Source organism: Musca domestica, unplaced genomic scaffold, assembly GCF_030504385.1.
Source record: "Musca domestica strain aabys unplaced genomic scaffold, Musca_domestica.polishedcontigs.V.1.1 69, whole genome shotgun sequence".
Taxonomy (NCBI): Eukaryota; Metazoa; Arthropoda; class Insecta; order Diptera; family Muscidae; genus Musca; species Musca domestica.
This window is the reverse complement of record NW_026712380.1, coordinates 3,814,557-3,836,368: the sequence shown is the minus strand read 5'-3', so window position 1 is coordinate 3,836,368 and position 21,812 is coordinate 3,814,557. Positions and strand designations below refer to the sequence as shown.

The 21,812-nt window shown below is 34.8% G+C and overlaps 1 protein-coding gene across 2 annotated transcripts in view; it reads left to right on the top strand.

Annotated features, from left to right (window-relative positions):
• The window catches only part of LOC101891584 (keratin, type II cytoskeletal 1), a 282,406-nt gene that overhangs the window by 65,658 nt on the left and 194,936 nt on the right, over positions 1–21,812 (top strand). For both annotated transcript variants that reach the window (XM_059129847.1, XM_059129848.1), the window contains one exon: positions 3,912–3,980. The gene's annotated coding sequence lies outside the window, so the exon portion shown is untranslated. The remainder of the gene's footprint in view (positions 1–3,911; positions 3,981–21,812) is intronic.

Below are 21,812 nucleotides of genomic sequence, written 5' to 3'. Positions count from 1 at the left end.
GATTTTTGGTGAAACAATAGAGCCGGTATCTTGAAGATTGGAAAAATTAGATTACTGTTGGAGTTCAGAATTAGTATAAGTAGGTACTTTTGGAAATTTGTACTTATATGTACTATATGGTACTAAATGTGGTAAAATTGGTGTGTAGGCGAATCGATAAGTATGGAATCCAGAATTGGGGGTTGCTTGGTGAGTGTAGGATTGGAGTATGTAGGAAGCTTCAGAAATTCGTACCTATCTATATTATAGGTACTAAATTTAATAAAATTTAGATTTGGGTGAACTGATAGAGCTGAAATCCTAAAATGTGGAATTGGGAATACTTTGGGATAGTAGTATTGTATTATCACTGATGGAGTATAGGATATATGTTTCAAAGGTTTTTATGAAAATTCGTACTTTGAGATTACGGAAAGTTCTAAAATGGTACCATTTGATATTAAAACTTAAGCTAAACCTAAGATAAATCTAAAAAAATAAAATTAAAAAGTCGGTATGAGAATCAAGCTTAGAATGTATGTTTGATATATGAAGGTCGTTGGGAAAATGTTTACTAAGTTTGCGAACTGAACTGAAGGTACTAAATTTGGAACAATTTTGTTAAGTATTGGGTCCCTGTTGGTGGTAGGTTTATTTTAAAGAAGTGGTTTTAAACATGTGTCCTACAAGTGCACGAAAAGTACAAAATGGTACTATTTTTGGTACCATTTGGTGTCTATGGTTACGATTTGACGATGATTTGGAAATGCGTCGAATATTTGTGTGAAAAGTACTTTATGGTACTGTATTTGGTATTGGTTGAAGAAAAAAAGCTGAAATCTTGAAATTGGATACTCAGATTACTGATTGAAACAGTGTTTGAGATATAGAGGTGGTTTTGGAAATGGATACTATAATTGTACGAAAAGTACTAATTTGTAGTAAATATTTTATTAGGTGATTAGAGCTTAAATCCTTAAATTTGACTTGGATTTTGCTGTTGGTGTATTTGGTTGAAAGAAGGATCTGGTTTTGAAACATTTTTTTTCAAAAATTGATGAACAAATTTTGCATGTTGAGCACTAAAATTAACTGATGCAATGTAAAATTGCGGACTTTTCGGACACTTTATTTTCTTGCGAAACATATATATTTCCTTTATATATTTCTACCATTATGATCAAGTATTCCATTAAAGTAAAGCGAATAATCAAGTACATATTATGGCTATATATCTACCTCATTTTTTATTTCTCTTAGTGTAGTGCGTGTTTTTTTCTGATTTCACAACAAAAGCTTTAAATACAAATTATAAAACTGATTATATCCCTCTAAGCCTTTTTAATAAACAACGAATCGCATTTAGCTGTTGGGTTTTAAATACTTTTTTTGTGATGAACGAGACAGGCAATTGCTAATCCCCAAAATGAAAATTGCTCACGCCTATGAACTAGTTTTCCATTACGAAACATCTGTGTTTTAAAGTCGTTTTTTTACGATCGGAAAAAACAGGGTTAAAAAAATATAACCTCTCATTTATGGTTATGAGTTAATAACCCACTTAATCCTTACTTATATGTCATGGTAGTAGCCCTGAAGGCGTGAAATGCTCTCATTTGACATATTTCTAAACATAAAGTGAAACTGGCCGTTTGTGATGTTTGTCCGGTTACCCAAAGGGCTCCATTTCTTTTTATCACCGATGATAGATGTTGCAAAAAAGGTAGAGATGTTTCAAAAAGAATTTTAATAGCCATCGTTAAAATAAAGGAAATAACTTGAAGCTATTTTCGGAGACAAGCTGGCCTTTTTCTCAATCGTTATTTGATAGGTGAGCTTCTAGTGTCAAAGGCGATTGCATGAAAGAAATGGTGAAAAACACACTATAGCGTCGCTGTAAAAAAGGACTAAGCTGCATGGGCGCTATGAAAACAAGATAGCTTAAAAGAAATTAAAATATTTTTTGTAAAAGTGCATTGCTAGACTCGATGTATTCTTTCCATCTGGTTTCGTTATTAGAGGACAATTGCAAAAGTTCGAAAAAATTAGATTTGTATAACTAGGATTAATAGAAGAGTTCAAAGGATTGCTTAGTAACTCTTACAAAATGCAGGATGAGATAAAAACTGCAACTGCGCCAGAATTTTTTTTTTTTAATTTTATTGAATTAAGGAAAAAATGTCGGAAATAGCATAAAATTTTAGAATAAGTTTAGATTTGTTCGAATTTGTCACCTTTGACACGAATTATGACCTTCAAACGGCCCGCGAAGCGCTTGCTTGAGGTGATCGACACTTTTGTATTTTCTAGTGCCAACCTTGCTTCTCCAGACACAATAGTCCAACGGATTGATATCCGGAGATTTTGGGGTCTATTGACCGCTGGAAATAAAGCAAGGAAACTCATTTTGTAACCATTCTTGGGTGGCGCGTGCTGAGTGTGATGGTGATGAGTCCTGTTGGAATGTCTAATGTCCAAGGCTTTAATACACCCTCCAAAATATTTTCGCGATAATATTCGGCATTTATTCTGATGCCACGGTCGATTAATACAAGCGGTTAGCGACCATCTGCTGTTATGGCGGCCCACACCATCACTATTTCCGGCGTTTGAGTTCTGGTGGTCAAACGAAGTTGCACATTTTCAGCTGACCTCTTTGGCAAGTAAACACGATCATTTTGTTTGTTTACAAACTGCTGGACAACGAATGGTTTTCTCATCGGAGAAAATCAAATTCGGCAGTTCCCCACTTTCGGCCAAGCGAAGCAACTCTTTAGCTCTTTTGAGTATATTTTCTTTCTGTTGCGGTGTAAGTTCTTGCACTTTTTGGAATTTCAATGGCTTTATCCCGAGCTCATTTTTCAATGTTTGCCGAATGGAATATTGCGATATATTCAGCTCACGAGCCATTTTTCGACCAATGCGACGCGGATTTCGATCAAGTCGCTTTTTTACTTTTCGAACCATTTCTGCTGATGTTGTTGTTTTCTTCCATCCACTTCCTTGACGTCGGGCTACGGGATGGTACGAGACACAAAAGATATATTCACATTTAAATGCTGGACTGCTCTAACGATAGCCACTTGTTATTTTCAAGCCGAATATAAAGAAATCACACTATCACCCCTGAATTCCATCACGAATAACTTTTTTTCTGGAAAATTCTCACTAAAATGCCTTAGTACGCTTGCAAACAATATAATGAGCTGTCACTGGAATAATTTTAACAGCTGTCGGACTAGTGGCTTAGAAATGACAGCAGTCCAAAGTTGGTTGCAGTTTTTTCATCTCACCCTGTATTGTTAGTTTCTCGACAAATTTCTGTAAGTCTTTTTTTATAAAATTGTTGCAGTTAAAAAAATTACTTATTGAAAATGTTCACTAACTTTTAAGATCTCTCTTTTTTGTCTCCACGTCATCATATTTGTTTATGATCACCCAAAACCCTTTAATTATCCTCCAAAAATATCAATAACTAACCAGCTAGGAAATAAAATCTTCTCCCTCCCAAAAGGAAAACAAATTTGATGACCTTTTAATTTGTCGTTGTTGTTGTTTATTTCTCTAATTTTTTCCAGCATCTTTGTTTTTCATGCTTCTGCAACTTCCTTATATTATTTTCATTTCTTCCATTTTCTTATTTTGTTTACGTAAACATCTTTTAAGTGTTTCACATTATGAGATTGTGTTAATTAGCCAAAAGACACTCAGAAGCAGAAGAAATGCCAACCCCTCGAAGAGGACGAAAGGGTCATGGGCATGAATTGAAATTGTCTTTTAAGTCGTAAATTTGTTTTTTCTCCTCCGAGAGTGGCCACTCCAAGTGAATGTCCATTTCCAAGTGTTCTTAGGAAATCTTTTAAAGATTCATTTATGTGTTTATTTTTAATTAATTTTTATACTTTTTGTTTTTTTTTTTTTTCTATTTACAGAAATCCTTCAAAAAATCTTTAGTCGTCTGGAACACTCATAGAGAGGACAATAATTTCAAGAGAAAAAAGGTAAGTACACTATAGCTGTTTGTGCAAAAGTGTTATTTTCTTGCTATTTAAACACTTATAATGAGATTGTTGGGTTAGGTTTTTGTAAAAAGCAGCAGCAGTGTTAAGAGATGGGCAAATAAACGATTTATTTAAAGGGATATATTCTCTTTGTAAGGGAAGGAAAAATATCTCTTAACAATTTCTATATATATAATGCGAAAGAAAAAAATATTTTGAGTTGGTCTATAATATTGAAGTTAGAAAATTTGTAGAAAAAAACAGATTTTTTTTTTTTGAGTTGAATAACCTACAAAAATAAATTAAAATTAATTAATAAAGACATAAGGAAAAAAGCTTTTTCAATAATTACAGTAAAAATCTGGCAGATTATAGCTAAAACAGAAAGCAAGCTTATCGGCGTTTTGAAAGTTTACATCGCAAAGTACGCATATTAGTAAAAAAGTTGCATTTGTACATAATAAGAACTCAAAACGAGTTCTTCGGAGCCATTCTTATATGGGGTCTATATCAAAAAGTGAAACTGTATAACCCATTATCTGCACCAATAACATTTGAAGTAATCCAAAGCTCTCTAAAAATTTTCAAATCTCTATATTAATATTGCGAAACATATCTCAACATGTATGGGCTTCTTTGTATATGGTGAGGGTTATATAAAGCCCTTAATGAAGTTTGGCCTAAGAACCCTATGACTTACAATAGAGTACCTGTTTAACTAAGAGCAGTGGGGAATGGCTTCGACAGCGACAAGAACCACTAGAACTCCTCAGAGTTTTATGTGATGTATTGGTGAGAGACGTGAAATTTGTGTAATTCGAGCGTGGAGAGCATCCTCATTCTACGGTCTCAGTGGAAATAAAATAAAAGAAATACCTTGAAATTTTTTTATGCCTTGACATTTTTTAAAAACGCCATCTATTGGCCCTTAAACAAATTATTAAATTCACTATTATGATTCTATTGACCTTTAAAATTAAAAAAATCGCCACAGCAGCTCTCTTTTTAAAACATTTTTGGTTAATTTTTTATTTATTTTGGTTTGAAAGACATTGTTAACTAGTGTATGGCTTCAGATACGTTTAAACTAGAGTTTCATATTTTTCCTCTGTTACTTATGTGGCTTTAGATACGTTTACAATTGAGATTCATATTTTTCCTCTGTTAGTCTCTGATCAATCTGAAAAAATCTTTTTTGTCCTTCAGAATCAAATAAAACAAGTAAAAAAGCAGTAAGTTCGGCCGGGCCGAACTTTGAATACCCTCCACCATTTAGAACGGATTTAAAAAGTTTTCGAAAAAATATAATTCGCCAAAAATTCATTTTAAAAATAGCGAATATAGCCGTTATATTAGGGCCTGTACGACGTGCACCTACATAGGCATTGTTTGTCAGAATCCATTACCATATTCAAATTCGAAACTTGAAATAAGCGGTGAATAATGTAGCCAAAATCATCAAAATACCGTACATAGAGAGGTACCGTTATATAGGAGCTATACGAAGACCTGGACCTGTATAGACAATTTTCTGTACAGGCTATAGCTTTCATTACGAACTTCAAATACGTCATCTCAAACAATTTCGGTGAGTATTGTAAAAATCGTCAAAGTACTGAATATATGGAGGTACTGATATATGGGGCCTATACGAAGACCTGGACTTGCACAGACAATTTTCTGTCTCAGGCTGTAGTATCCATTTCGAACTTTAAATGCCAAATATGAAACAATTCCGCGGAATAATGTCGCTAAAATCATCAAAATACCGAATATAGGGAGGTACCGTTATATGGGGGCCATATAAAAACGTGGACCTACATGGCCCATTCACGAACTTAACCTGCCTACTGGAAAAATAAACATGTGTGCAAAATTTTAGCCTTCTATCTCAATTTGTTAGAAATATAGCGTGATTACAACAGACAGAGAGACAGACACACAGACAGACGGACATGGCTAAATCGTCTTAGAATTTCACGCTGATCAAGAATATATATACTTTGTTGGGTCTAAGATCATTATTTCGATGAGTTACAAACGGAATGACAAAATGAATATACCCTCCATAGTATGGTGGAGGGTATAAAAAACCAAGAAGGAATTGAGATCGAATGGCTTTGTTTTTAAAAATCCCAGTAGTTTGTGGAAAAAATAAGAGATTATGAGTATTCAAAGAGGGAAGTTTCGAAGAAGTGGGTCAATATTGTCCATTTCGTGTCTGACACAAGTCAAATATAAATATTACAACCAGATTTGGAATATATCTACACGCCATATATGTGATAATTTTTGGAAACCACACACAGATCTCCCAACCAGAGATCTGCTGTGAATATGGAATTTCACAAATATTTGATTGTACCAAAATTTCAATAGAATCGTTGGGTTGTTTAGCAAGTATTTACAATTGTCACCCTTTGTGGGGAGGAACCACAAGGGTTGGGCTGTTATATCCCATCTTTACACCAGATCTTACATGGGTAAAAATATTTGGATGCGTACAGTTCGAAGAGAATCGGATGCTCATTTCACATTTTATGAGTCCAATGGTTTTTCAAAATGTGGAGGAGGTACCACAAGAAGTGTCCCGATACATGCTATCTTCACATCTGAACTTGTATTCATAGAAATATTGGAATATGGCGAGTTTGAAAAATTTTGAGCCTTTCTGGGGGAGGTACCAGAAGGAGTGGACTGATATTGTCTATTTTCATACCTGCCCCAGTACTGATAAAAATATTAGGATTTGCGAAGTTTGCACAAAACTAAATGATCCTCGCTCTATGAGGAATTTTATTTTATTTTAAAAAAATTTGACCTTACCCAGCTTATATAGATTTGGGAAATATTTGTCCACTCATTCGGTTACTACCCACATAAAATTTAAAGAAACACCCCCTTCTCCCTCCAAAAAGCCATTTTGAATAATAATAATAATTCTCGAAGTATGTGAAATCCCTGTCGGATTTTTTTTTTTCAAACTTTGTACAATATTACAGCAAGTAAAAATCGAAAATCCCAATTTATCCATTTTGGTACACTTCTCGCAAAGATAAAATGTTTGTAACTGCCTATAAAATGGAAAATTAATGTCCGATTTCCTCCACATGTTTTACATCCCAAATTGTTGTCTATATTAGAACAAGATTATCCTCAGTTAAACTGTACTGGTTTTGCACTTACAAATCTTTCTTAAAAATCCAGGCCAAGAACTTTGTATAGGTCCAATGTATTAGTCCTTGAATGTTTTTTTTTTTTTTATTTAAAAACTATGTCTATGGGTCTGCTGATGCCCACAAATTAAAATTACGAAGTTATAATAAAATACGAGAGATTATCAGCCGGAGACGGTAAAATATATAAAAGAGAGACAATTTAATAAGTTATATCGGATACTACAGCCTATGACAGAAAATTGCCTATACAGGCCAATGTCTTCGTATAGCCTTCATATAATGATTTTAGCGACATTATCCACCGGACTTTTATCAAGTTTTATATTTGAATATCGTAATGGCCTCTGTCAAAATTACCCATGCCCCAATATAACTCCCTATGTTTGGTATTTTTATGATTCTAGCAGTATTTTTAAAGGATTTTTTTAAATTTGCAAAAATTATTATCCGTGGGACACAAATCATCAAAATACCGAATATCTTGAGGTACAGTTATATTTTGTCATAAGTTATTACAATATTTAAATGCGAAACTTGAAGAAAAATCTGTTTATAATGTCGCTAAAATCATCAAAATACCGTTATATGGGGGCTACACGAAGACGTGGACCTGCACAGATAATTTTCTGTCTTAGGCTGTAGTATCCATTACGAACTTCATGTGCCAAATTTGAAACAATTTCGGCGAATAATGTCGCTAAAATCATCAAAATACCGAATATCGGGTGGTACCGTTATATGGGGGCTATATGATAACTTGGACCTACATGGCCCATTTACGAAATTAACCTGCCTGCTGACAAAATATACATGTGTGCAAAATATTAACCTTCTATCTCAATTTGTTCGAAAGATAGCGTGATTACAACAGACAGACGGACATGGCTAAATCGTCTTAGAATTTTACGCCAATCAAGAATATATATACACTGTTGGGTCTGACATTAGTATTTCGAGGAGTTACAAACGGAATTACAAAATTAATATACCCTCCATAGTATGGTGGAGGGTATAAAAATTGGAATACAATACTCGTATCTTAAAACCATAAATAAGCTAGTCTTCATATATATAAATTTAAATGCCTTTTAAAAATATTAGAACAAAACAGCTGCAGAAATCGAAATATCGATATAAGTTAAATGTTATTTATTTTGCGACATAAGCTACATATATTTATACATAAAATAATGTAATATCTAAGATACATAGATCTTCAAGTGTTCACTTGAACAATACATGTTCGCTACATAAAATGCTTCGTAATAATATGTACGTTTTAAATGTGTATGTGTGTGTACTGAAATTCAGCTCTCTCTCGTAAATTCCCATATTTGCATTTTTATTCAGAATATTATAGCACCCTTAGAGCATTTACATAAGTAAACACGCACACACACATACACACTGAACCGGTAGTCGCACTCTGGCACACCTAACACAATCAGAGCATCTCACTCGCATTTGGATTAAGTCGAAGAAGTCTGAGACTTCACACACACTTGGCAGTCGGCAAAGGCATTACGAATTACGAATTCATTCAAAATATCCTCTGCTCATATGATTAGTGTCAAGTGTGGCAAATAATTATTTACACATACAGACTTGGCACTTTCGTTCGTAAAATCCTGGGCGACTATGGTTGATGGATGCCTGGGAAATGGAAAGATGCATCCTTTCATTATTCAACAACAGCCTAAGTAGAGACTAGTATTTGTAGTAGGTGTATTGGTTTTTGGGAAAAGGATTGTTCGTTTGGGTGATACTGGACCATTCTGGCAATTGGGAACAGTTGCAAATTAAAATCAAGTCGAAACATAAATTAATAATGGTAATATGATAATTTTTGTGTGTTAATTTGGGAAGTAATGAAATAACCGAATTTTCAAAATTACTATAGTCTGCAGACCACACACACACACATAAAAACATACATATGGGTTTACAATATGTGTTACCATTGCCTAAGAAGGAAATTATTTAATGTTTAATTTATAGTAGTTAAATTTTGCAGTTTAATTTCTCTACAAAAAATATTGTAAATGAAAAAACACTGACAAACAAAGTTTAGTATAAGTAAACCCTTAAAACGTATAATATTCAAACTTTTATACCCTATAATATAAATGGGAGCTATATCCAAATCTGAACCTATTTCAATATAATTTGGCAAATTTATATTTGTTCTAAATTCCGTTACGCATTCCAAATTTGGAGATTGTATCTGTAATCGATCAATAGATATATGCATATAAAATCTAAATTTTTGGGAGGTACCTCCGATTCTGATGCTATATCTCCAGTGGAAGTGGAAAAAATGTATATAGCCTATGTTACTTTCAGGCGATGTTGTATTATACATGGACATTTTCAGGAAAATCTGTTCAGCGGTTTTCGAGTCCATAAATTACAAATATACAAATATTTTCCTCTTTATACCCTACAACACTATGTGTTGGGGGTATTATACGTTTGATTGGGTAAAAATTATTTAACACCTCGAAATATTGGTTTCCCACATAGGAAAGTATATATGGACCTCCTTATTGGGCCGAGCGGAGTCGATCTAGCTATATATGTCCGTCTGTCCATGTTAATTTGTAATCACGCTACAGGTCGCAATTATGGACCGATCCTGACCAAAATTAGCATGGAGGAATAGAAGCCTATTTTTAGAGGTTTAAATGGACCAAAAACGGAACAATTTCCTCATTTTGCACTTGCTCTACAGGTCGCAAGTATAGACCGACCGCCTCGAATTTTAGAATGGAGCTAGATCTTAGGGCTGGGCAGAAGCCTTCCAATCTATATAATTTGTGTTAAATAAAAGTCAAATTTTCCATTAAATCGCGAATATGTTTCATCCCGACCAAATTCCAAATTGACGAAAAGGTCAATTCTGACCGTTACGTAGATGCCAATAGTAAATATATGGATACATATAGCGGGATATATAGAATGTATATATACAAAGGAAGGGCATATTTGCTAGAATGCTAATATCTCAAGATTTAAATTTAAAGTATTTAGGTGTTCAAATGAACCAAAAACAGAAAAAATTCCTGATCACACAATAGAAGCCAATCGACACGCCTGAGAAGAGAGTTAAGAACAGGGAGGAATTCTAGCATTTTGGATGACCATTGGATTATATTTAGCTGCAAAATGGACCACAACAACTAACAGCACGACGTAGTGCGTAAATACTGGGCAAATGTCCCTGGTCAAAATGCTAAGGGTTTCAAAAGCGAAATCTTCCAAAATGGATTTGGACATAAGGGGGCTTCTAAAATATTGTAGTGTTGTAGGGTATCACATGGTCGGCCCCGCACGACTGTAGACTATAGACTTTGCTTAATTGTTTTAATTCTTTATTTCATTGTGAAATATCACATTTTTTCGGAAACAAAATCTGTGGGGAATCTTTATTAAATTTAATATTTTTAAGCTTCATATGTAGTTCGAAAAAAAATGTGATATGCAATAAATTCTTGGTCAATTGGGTTTTGCCTACTTTCAAAATAATTTCTTGACATACAGGCAATATTTGTATTCAATATATGTCAGTCTTTATGACAGGCTTTGCACACAAATTAATACCCACAACATTTAATGGCAAAGCGAAATTGCCTTTTGACCAAATTATCTCCGCATACAGACATTTATAATTTTTGTCATTGTAAGTTCCCGCTGGTCATTGTCCAGTACCCCTATCCATATACATTCACCCATACATATGTATATATTTCATTAAGAATACACAACTATTTAATATCTGAATGGGAGGGTTTTCAACAATTTCTGCTTTTATTGTTTCGTCGACAATAAAAATCCTGTTGTTTGCTGATTAGCTTTTTGATAGTTTGACATGGTTTTGCTCTTATTGTATACAACAAACACCCAGGCAAACATATACATATTATAATGTTTATACATATTCACTCCCCACATGCACACACACACTCAATTTTCATCCAAGCGAAAGGATGTTTGGTGTTACGCACACGCACGCATTCACATAATTAGAGCACGTTTCGCATGTATAGCCAAAAATTTGTAACCATGTCGGCGACGTCATCATTATCGTCGTCGTAGCTGTCGTCATTATCTGATAATGCTCTCTAATTCAATTCTTATATTGAATTGATTTAGCACAATTTGTGTGTAAGCCACATTGCATGGGTAGGTGAGTGTGTGTGCGTGTTTTGTATACAATTGTGTGTGTGTGTGTGTGCGTGCGAGTATGAGTGGCGTTTGGCAATAATTTGCTTTCCATTTATCTTTATCCAATTCAAGCTATTAAACCATAATTGCGTTAATTTGTTAATCGTAAATTATTCGAGTGTGAATGAGTTCAATCATTCGTATTTTCTATCGACAATAGAATGAATGAATGGATGATAGAATAGTAAAAGAATGGAGGAAGGGAGCGTAGATTTACTGGAACATGAGGGATTGCATGCAAAGTAAGAGAGAGAGAATAAAGAAGAAAGAGAAATGTAATCTGTGTACGATAATGAATGGGATTTGATTTTTATATAATGGGATTTTTATTTTTTTAGCAATTGATTGACAACCCCACAAATGGGAGGAATATATGGGTTATCTTTATATTTTGGTATGAAATGTCAATTTACTCTCGGGGTTGACTCACTCTCTCAAGTTATCAATTGAAGTGACCAAACTGTGCATCATCGAAGTAGCATTATATGAAGTCTGTCTTTTTAAACGAAAATCGTTGCAGGATATTTGGGACCGATTTAGCAATTTTGAATTTGGTCAAAACCTTGGACATTAAAATATTTTGCCAAAAATGGGTACTTTCGCCCCAATTCTTTTCCCGGTAAATCTTTCAACAGTTTTGAAAAAGACATATCTTTCATACAAAGCGAAGAAACCTTTATATAAAGGGTGAAATTAAAAAAAAAAAAACAGCATCAAAAAAAAACAAAATTATGGCGTTTGACTTAATTTTTACATTTTTTTTTTAATTTTAACGAATGAAAGCAAAATATCGGAAATAGCATAAAATTTTAGAATAAGTTTAGCTTTTATTAGCACGAATTATGACCTTCAAACAGCCAATGAAACCATCACACGCTGCCCGAATGTTGATCTGCGGTATTTTGGCCTATTCCCGTCGAAGCGCTTGCTTGAGGTGATCGACACTTTGGTATTTTTTAGTACCAACCTTGCTTTCCAAAATACTTCAGACACAATAGTCCAAAGGATTGGTATCCGGAGATTTTGGTGACCATTGTGCGCTGGAAATGAAGCGAGGAAACTCATTTTGTAACCATTCTTGGGTGGCGCGTGCTGAGTGCGATGAGTCCTGTTGGAATGTCCAAGGTCTGCGACCAAAATGTTTAAGTGCCCAAGGCTTTAATACACTCTCCAGAATATTTTCGCGATAATATTCGGCATTTATTCTGATGGCACGGTGGATTAATACGAGCTGAGAGCTACCATCGGCTGTTATGGCGGCCCACACCATCACCATGGCCGGCCCTTGAGTTCTGGTGGCCAACCGAATGTGCACATTTTCAACTGACCTATTTTGCAAGTAAACACGATAATTTTGTTTGTTTACAAACTGCTGGACAACGAATGTTTTCTCATCGGAGAAAACCCAATTCGGCAGTTCACCACTATCGGCCAAACGAAGCAACTCTTTAGCTCCTTTGAGTCTATTTTCTTTCTGTTGCTGTGTAAGTTCTTGCACTTTTTGGAATTTCAAGGGCTTTACCCCGAGCTCATTTTTCAATATCTGCCGAATGGAATATTGCGATATGTTCAGCTCTCGAGCCATTTTGCGGCCACTGCCCAGCGGGTTTCGATCAAGTCGCTTCTTTACTTTTCGAACCATTTCTGCTGATGTTGTTGTTTTCTTCCATCCACTTCATTGACGTCGGACTACGCTACCAGTATCACGGTAACGAGCGATGGTACGAGACACAAAAGATTTATTCACATTTAAATGCTGGAGTGCTCTAACGATAGCCACTTGTGGTTTTCCAGCCAAATATAAAGAAATCACACTATCACGCTTGAATTCCATCACGAATAACTTTTTTTCTGCAAAATTCTCACCAAATTGCATTTGTATGCTTGTCGGACGAGTGGCTTAGAAATGACAGCATTCTGAAGTTGATTGCAGTTTTTTCATTTCACCCTGTATACTTTAAATATCCTCTCTTCTTACCAGGTGGTACTTGCGAATATGTATCAATATTTAAAATATTTTTCAAGGATCTCCAGGACAAGAATTTATATTTTTCAAGAAAAGTCTCTTCAAGAGTCGTGAATTTTTTATATGTTTTAATGGACATCCTGAATTTTTCTTCCAAAGATCTCCAGTGCAAGATTTTGAAATATTTGTCATTAATTTCATGACAATGAATTATATTTCCCTTTTAGTTTTCAAGGGAATCTCTCTTATTCTGGGCAAAAGTAGAGACGTTTTGTGAAAGTTGTTAAGGACCTCTTGAAGAAAGTTCATGGTTTATAAGAATATAAAGATGTTACTACTGTTTGATCAACGTCGTACTTTTAAGAATGTTTTTTTTTTTCGAATCCACCTTTCAAGGGTTTCTAAGAATATTTTTACAAGGGCTCACTGTCAAAAAATAAATATTAAATTTAAATCGCAAGAACTTCTAAGGGAGGAAGGATTTCCAAACAGAGTAATCTTTGATTGTCAGAGATCTTACTTCATGCAATAAAAATATTTTTAGGACTTCCTGGGCTCCTACATTTACCAGTGTGCTAAATTTGAATTTGACTTAAAAATATGTCTAAGGAAATGTGGTGTAGATTTTTAAAGAGAACCATCCTACCTATCCGATAGATAAAAAAACTAAACCGAATTCGACAATACCGTGAATGGCTATTCCTATTTTTGTTTATATTTACAATAATTGGAAAAAAATAAATATAATGATAATTATTTTTTTTTAGAAATACACTGCTTAAGTCTTAAAATTTCAGGGAACTTCCGTAAAAAAACGTCAATTTCAATACCAAAATTCTAGAAACATTTTCAAAAAAAAGAATATTACTAAAAATGTTGAATTAAAAGTCAGGAATTTTTCTAGGTAAAAAATCGTCGATTTTTTGCGAATCTAAGGGATTTTTTTTTTTGGGTTTCTCCAGTAAAATCTCTACGTGTTGTGTTTAGGATGGTATCCCTAAACCTCAGCTACATACCTAACAAGATAGAAATTTTTATAATAAATTGTTCATGAATTTACCATGACTGGCCTTGTGGATTTTGCTTTGTCCCTCCCTAGAGACTTGTTTTCCTGCCTTAAATCGTTACAACATTTTTTTTTTGAATGACTACTTGGGTTTTTCCTATCCCCATTTCTTTTCCTCCTTTTCTTAATATATTCAAAACAATATTAATTTCACTTTTATGTCTAACGAATGTGTAAATGACTGTGGGGCGAAATGTGTTCTTGAAATAACTGGTATTTCGCCGTAGGAAACTTTTTGCCAGGATGTTCTTCTACCCCAAAAGCTGAATAGCAAGAAAGTGGCAAACATTCGTAGCAGGCATAATTTCATGTAAGGACAAAATAACTTTACAACATATCCATTCACACAAGTAAAAATTTTTGCAAAACATAAAAAACTCCCCCTCCCTTCTACTTGTACTACGTACTTGTGTGAAGGGGGAGCATATGTTTTTTTTTTCTTCAACATTCACTGCTTTACATTTTTCCTCCCGAGCCATTTGCCCTGCCTCTGGCACCAACTCATTCATGGGATTTTTTCTGCTTGAAGGTGGTGGCGGTGCTAGTGGTGGAGGCTTCATTGTTTTAAATTTGTGTTTGCTGCTGCGAACACCAACATCAAAAGTATCTACTTCAGAGCGACATTTACTCTACATTAAGGACGAGCAACGGAGATTAAAATATTTCCCCAATGTAAAAGAAAAACGAAAGAGGGGAGAAGCACATCAGGAGGAGTAATATGCCTGTCGTCAGGCTCCTGCAGACGCCGAAAGGCATAACAATTTATGCAAATAAGAATAATAGACATTTTAGCACAATGAAGAGAGACAAAAAATTATTTTTAATTTTTTCCTTTTTGTCATCAACATTATGTAAATTTAAAATGTAACAAGTGAGCATGTGTTTTTAAATTTTAAAGCTGAGTAGAAAATTTTCCATAAACCGGGGGGAGATTTAAATGATAAATTATTAAGAGTCATTTATAAAAAAAAGTAATCGGCTGTTTGTTCGAATATTTGAGGGGTTTGAAAAATATGGTGGTAAACTTCGTTGCCCATAAAACGGAACTTAACAATTTGACCGAAATGTTTGTAATATTTCTATGCCCCTTGTTATTAAAAATGGCTTTTTGTACCCTACAACACTATGTGTTGGGGGTATTATAAGTTTTATTGGGCCAAAAATTATAAAAAAATCGAAATTTCACCTAAATCGCGAATATTTTAATCCCTACCGAATCGCATATACATTAAGAGGTTACTTCTGACCATTACAGTCATGCTGAGAGCCAAGATATGGTATACAGGGATGATATAAAAAATGCAACAAAGTCAAACGACATAATTTTAATATTTTTTTTTAATTTTATAGAATGCACGCAAAAAATGTCGGAAAAAGAATCCAATTTTAGAATAAGTTTAGATTTGTTCGAATTGTTCACCTTTGGCACGAATTATGGGCTTTAAACGGCCAATGAAACCATCATACTCTGCCCGAATGTTGCTCTACGGTAAGTTGGCCCATTCCCGGCGAAGCGCTTGCTTGAGGTGATCGACACTTTTGTATTTTTTAGTGCCAACCCTGTTTTTTAAATAATTCAGGCACAATCGTCCAACGGATTTGAATCCGGAGATTTTGGTGGCCATTGTGCCTGGAAATTATGCAACCATTCTTGGGTGGCGCGTTCTGAGTGCGATGGTGCTGAGTTCTGTTATATTGTCCAAGGTCTGCCGCCAAAGTCTGCATGCCCAAGGCTTTAATACGCCCTCCAGAATATTTTCGCGATAATATTCGGCATTTATTCTGACGCCAGGGTCGATCAATAGTAGAGAGCGACCATGGGCTATTATGGCGGTCCACACCATCACCATGGCCGGCACTTATATTCTGGTGGCTCGCCGAAGGCAAGCAAACACGACCATTTTGTTTGTTTACAAACTGCTGGACAACGAATATTTTCTCATCGGAGAAACCCAGTTCACAACTTATGGCCATGCGAAGCAACTCCTTAGCTCTTTTGAGTCTAATTTCTTTCTGTTGCGGTGTATGTTCTTGCACTTTTTGGAATTTCAATGGCTTTACCCCGAGCTCATTTTTCAATATTTGCAGAATAGAATATTGCGACGCGGGTTTCAATCGAGTCGCTTCTTTACTTTTCGAACCATTTCTGCTGATGTTGCTGTTTTCTTCCGTGTACTTCCTTGACGTCGGACTACGTTACCAGTTTCACGGTAACGAGCGATGTTACGAGACACAAAAGATTTATGCGCATTTAAATGCTGGAGTGTTCTAACGATAGCCACTTGTGGGTTTCCAGCCAAATATAAAGAAATCACACTATCACACTTGAATTCCATCACGAATAACTTTTATTCTGGAAAATTCGCATCGAAATGCTTTTGTACGCTTGTAAACAATATAATGAGCTGTCACTGTAATAATTGTAACAGCTGTCGGACGAGTGGCTTAGAAATTATAGCGATCTGAAGTTGGTTGCAGATTTTTCATCTTACCGTGTATACCATGAAAAAATATCAATTTTTATACCCTCAGTCATATGGCTATAGAGGGCATATATCATTTGATACGGCCACAACGTGCCCCATCGAAATAACGGTTTAAGAGCCTCGATGTCTTTGGAAAAAATCGGTTTCAGGACATTCAGAGTCGATCTATAGTTCCGTCCGTCTGGCCGGCTGGTTCGCACGATAAATCTCGAAGAGTGTATCCGATTTTATCCAAACTTGATACATAGTAATATTATTATAAAACTTAGATCGAGTTCGTAGTTTGGCGATTATTTATAACTTGTTATATCCAAAAATATTTCTCTCAAAACTAAAAACCTAAGATGAATATGGAATTTATGGTTTCGCTTAAAATTGAATATTTGATTCACATATCTCATATAAAGTGAAGGAAATAGCCAATATGGTCCAAACCTGGCACGTCGCTATATTTACGTCATATTTATTTAGGTCCGATACGAAGTGGACAATAGCAGAAATTTGAATAATCATAACAGAAGTCAAAATATATTTAAATAATCGAGCATTGGCTAAAGGTATGTATCTGTCGGCAAAAGCGACTGATACTCTTTAACTTGTTAGCTCTCTTTTCTTAATCGGATTTTTCCTCTAATTAATTTTGTGTTGCACAGTCGCAAAAACTAGACGAGTACTTCTTAAAAAGTTCGAAAGTTACGCTCCCTGAGTTAGTTATTTACTTGCTTTTGGCAAGGTTTTCCAATTGATTTTTATTAAATTTTATCTCCATTTTATTTGCAATTTTTGCTAGACGTTGGGTCGTATGCGTAACAGAAATGCGTAAAAAAAGCAGGAGTAATCCTCATACGCACTGGTGCACTCAAACACGAACAAGGAGTAACTGGTTCGTTCATACTGCGTACTAAAAGCTATTTTAAACCAAACAACGAAAATAAATCTCAATTAATCCCAATCAAAAATTCTAATTATTTATTCCTCTTGAAGCCAGCAGATATCCCTTAGAGATAATATCATTGCTACTCCTTATGCTCACAAATCAAAAAAATCAAAAAAGTGACAAATTGCCGAGATGATGTCAAACTGAAATGTCATTTTTGTCATTGCTCTATTTTTTTGAAGGAATCTCCAACTTTTTCTGATTGACTGATGCCATCCCTGCTGACTGCACCACATCGTTGCAACAATGCTATCTTAATTGTGTAGGTAGTCGGTGATGAGTGGGTATGAGTATGCAGCCTACTTAATTCCCGGTTGGAAATCCTTTCTCTGTCTTGGCTGGGTCTTATTTTTTGTTTGTTTGCAACTTTTTATGTGACCTAAAAAGTCGCTTCTTTTTGCTGCTGCGTCAAAATTAACTTTTATTCTATTGTCAGCGAGAGGAGGAATTGTTGCATTGTAGGCAACAATTCATAAATGAGAAAAATGAATCGACTGTTTGTGACATTCTTCATTCGTAGTTTTTTGCTTTGCTTTTTGTCCCCTGTTTACTTGTCTGGGTTGATACACTTTTCTCTAGACTTTGTATTTGATTTGCATGGCAAATAACTGGCTGTTTATGCGGAAATTATGATTATGTGAGAGTGGATTTTTTTTTACATTATATTTTGTAGAATGCCTATTTTTTAAATTGTGAGCTTTTAGTGCTTTCTGTTTGAGGGCTATACTAAATATTTGAAAAATTAAAAATTTTGTCTGAATATTATGATATGCAAATAATTATAGACATACTTTCCAATTATTTTTTGAAGCCGTCCAATACATTACAATTTTAATATAATTGCCACCAAATCTTAACTTTTATATTTCATTGATGAGAATTTATTTTTTGTGTTTTTGTCTAAAATATAGAGGCGGGTGAAGCATATATATATAGGAGCTATAGAAATATCTGAACCAATTCACATCCCCGAAGAGGTAGGAAGATTAATGTAATGCATAATCGACCTAGGACTAATATTTCGAAATTTTACAAACTTTTTGGCTGAATCAAATGTATAATAGCTTCAACATAATATTCAATTTTGTAGCGTATAAAAGATCACGAAAATATCAAAATATATTTTTCAACCCTCAACCTTCTGACCAGTGAGTATACATATTATTCGAGCAAAATGTTAACAATATCTGTCTATCCCTGAGCACCACATATCTCGAAGGGAATATTCGATTTTAACCATCATAATCGAGGTCGGCAATATCGATCCACTCTTTTGGTACTACACGAAAAAAAAAACTCAAATTTAATTTTGAATAATAACTTTGAACTTGTGAGTTGACACATTTTATAAAGTGGTGGTAAATTTTGCACCTCTAAATTTTACAAAACAATAAAAAAATGAATAAAAATATTTTTTGAGTTTTGCCTTGTTAAGGCGAAGATCATATGTTTTATGATTTAAGTGTTTGTTTTCTCTTTCGAGACGAGCTTAATGATCTGAAATTTGCAGTGAAAAGGAAAGCCAGATAGACACTATCACACACTCACCACTATGCGACGCGTTTCGCCGTTGATTAAGCGGCTCATCAGGCATATTTGATGTGGATGATGGCTTACAAGGGTGGATGATGGCTTATAATTTACCACCACCTACTTAGTTAAAGATTAATACGCTGAGGGGTTAACTTGGGATCCGGCCCCCTCAATATGGTAACTTCTCTGCAGTTTTTTGTTGTTTTTGTTTTGTTTGAGAGACATATATTTAGATATAGCAAGTAGTAAAGAATCGCTGAGTTGTTTCGCAATTTATGACAGATAAAAGTATTGACAATTGTGTCCCTTTGTGGGTGAGGTATCAGAATGGGTTCGCAGATATATATCATCATCACAACAGATCTTGTGAAGTGTGTGAAATTTGAAGAGAGTTGGATACTTATTTCGCTTTCTTTGAGCGTTATGTTTCTCAAAATCTTGAATCCTATGTGGAGCAGGTAGCAAAATAAATGGTCCGATCTCTACCATCTTTATAACAGATCTTGTGTTGATGGAAATATTGAGATGTACCATGTCTGGAATGGAATCGGATGTTGATTTCGCTTTTTATAAATTTCATGGATATTCAAAATGTTGAGCGTTTGTGAGGGAGATAACAAAAGGAACGGACCGATATTGTCAATTTTTGACGCAAATATTAGTATATGCTAAGTTAGAGCAAAATCGAATTATCGTTTTTCTCTCTGTGCAAAAAATATGTATTTTTTGAAATTTTGACTATTTGTAGGGAAGCTACCAGAAGGAGGGAATCAATACATTACATCTAAGCACCAGACCTTGGGTTAATATAAATATTGGGATGTGTGAAATATGAAAACAATCGGACTTTTACATCACATTTTATGATAGATGTAATAAAATTTTTGGCCCTTGGTGGGGAGGGTACCCAAAGGAGTGAACCGATATTGTCCATTTTCGCACCAGACCTAGCACTGACGCAAATATTAGGATTTGCAAGGATGGAGCAAAATCAGATCATCCTTCCTCTTTCTGTGCAAAAAATATATATTTTGAACATTTCGACCTTTTGTGGGCGAGGTACCAGAAGGAGTGGACCGATATATTCCATCTAAACCCCAGATCATGGGTTAATATAAATATTGGGATGTGTGAAATTTGAAGACAATCGGACTCTTACATTACATTTTATGAGAGTTGTAATTATTTAAAATGTTGGCCCTTTGTAAGGGAGGTACCCGAAGGGGTGGATCGATATTGTCCATTTTCGCACTTGACTTTGCGCTGATGGAAATATTAGGATTTGCAAAGTTGGAGCAAAATCGAATCATCCTTTCTCTTTCTGTGAAATAAAATATTTTCTTTGATAACTTCAACATTTTGTGGGGGAAATACCAAAAGGAGTGGACCGGTATTGCCCATCTCCGAACTCGATCTAAGTTTGACAAAAATATTACGATGTACCAAGTTTGGACCAAATCGGATACTCCCTTCGAGAGTTATCTTGGGCACCAGCCAGCCAGACGGACGGACATCGCTAGATCGACTCCAAATGTCCTGAAACGGTTTTGGTCCAAAGAGACCTAGAGACCTAAACCATTATTTCGACTAGGCACGTTTTGACCGTATCAAATGATAGATACCCTCTGTAGCCATTTGGCTGAGGGTATACAAATGTTTAGAAAATTTTTAAATCAGTTTCCGTTTTTTTTATTTGTGCATACGCCAATTAAACTGCATTGTACTTCACAGTTTAGCGCAAAATATCCTATATCTTCTTGAGCATATAGTTCTTTCTAATAAAAATCCACCAAAAACAGAAATTAAATTCTGGTTAGAAAACGCTTAAAACTTTTGTTCGTGTTTGCATTTTATGAAAAAAGTAAAATGAGTCGGGTATATTTCCGTTTCATATTTGTCATTACGAAGACAACAAAAACAACTTCATATAATTAAAAATTGCTTTCTGCAGGTAGGCGGTTGGCTTCTTAGACACGTTTCAGTCACATAAAAATGTCATGTTGCAGTTGGCTCCGTTCGTACCATCCATTTAAAGTTATTACATTTTTAGCATTGCACTGTGGTACCATGATCAAAAACATGTGGAATCAAACAGATGGTTAAGAAATTTCCAAACAAAATTAGGATTGTTCTGCATTTTCTTCAAACTAAACAGCAATATTTTTTGCATAAAATTGTGAATTAAATGGCTAAGGAAAATTAATAAAACGAACCTCAAAGCTTTCTGTTAAATACAGTACCTCTCTTCGCCCGTCTCAAACGAAAAATAGATCTAGAATATGTCACAGAAATCTAATGTTTCGTTACGTGATATGCTTGTCTAGTACTGTCTCCATCATGATTCCAGTCATTGTCATGGCTAGGATAGAAAGTGGAGATGCCTTAGCATTTCATTTGTTAGAGTTGTATTTGCCGCACACATGATTTAAGTCTGTAGAACA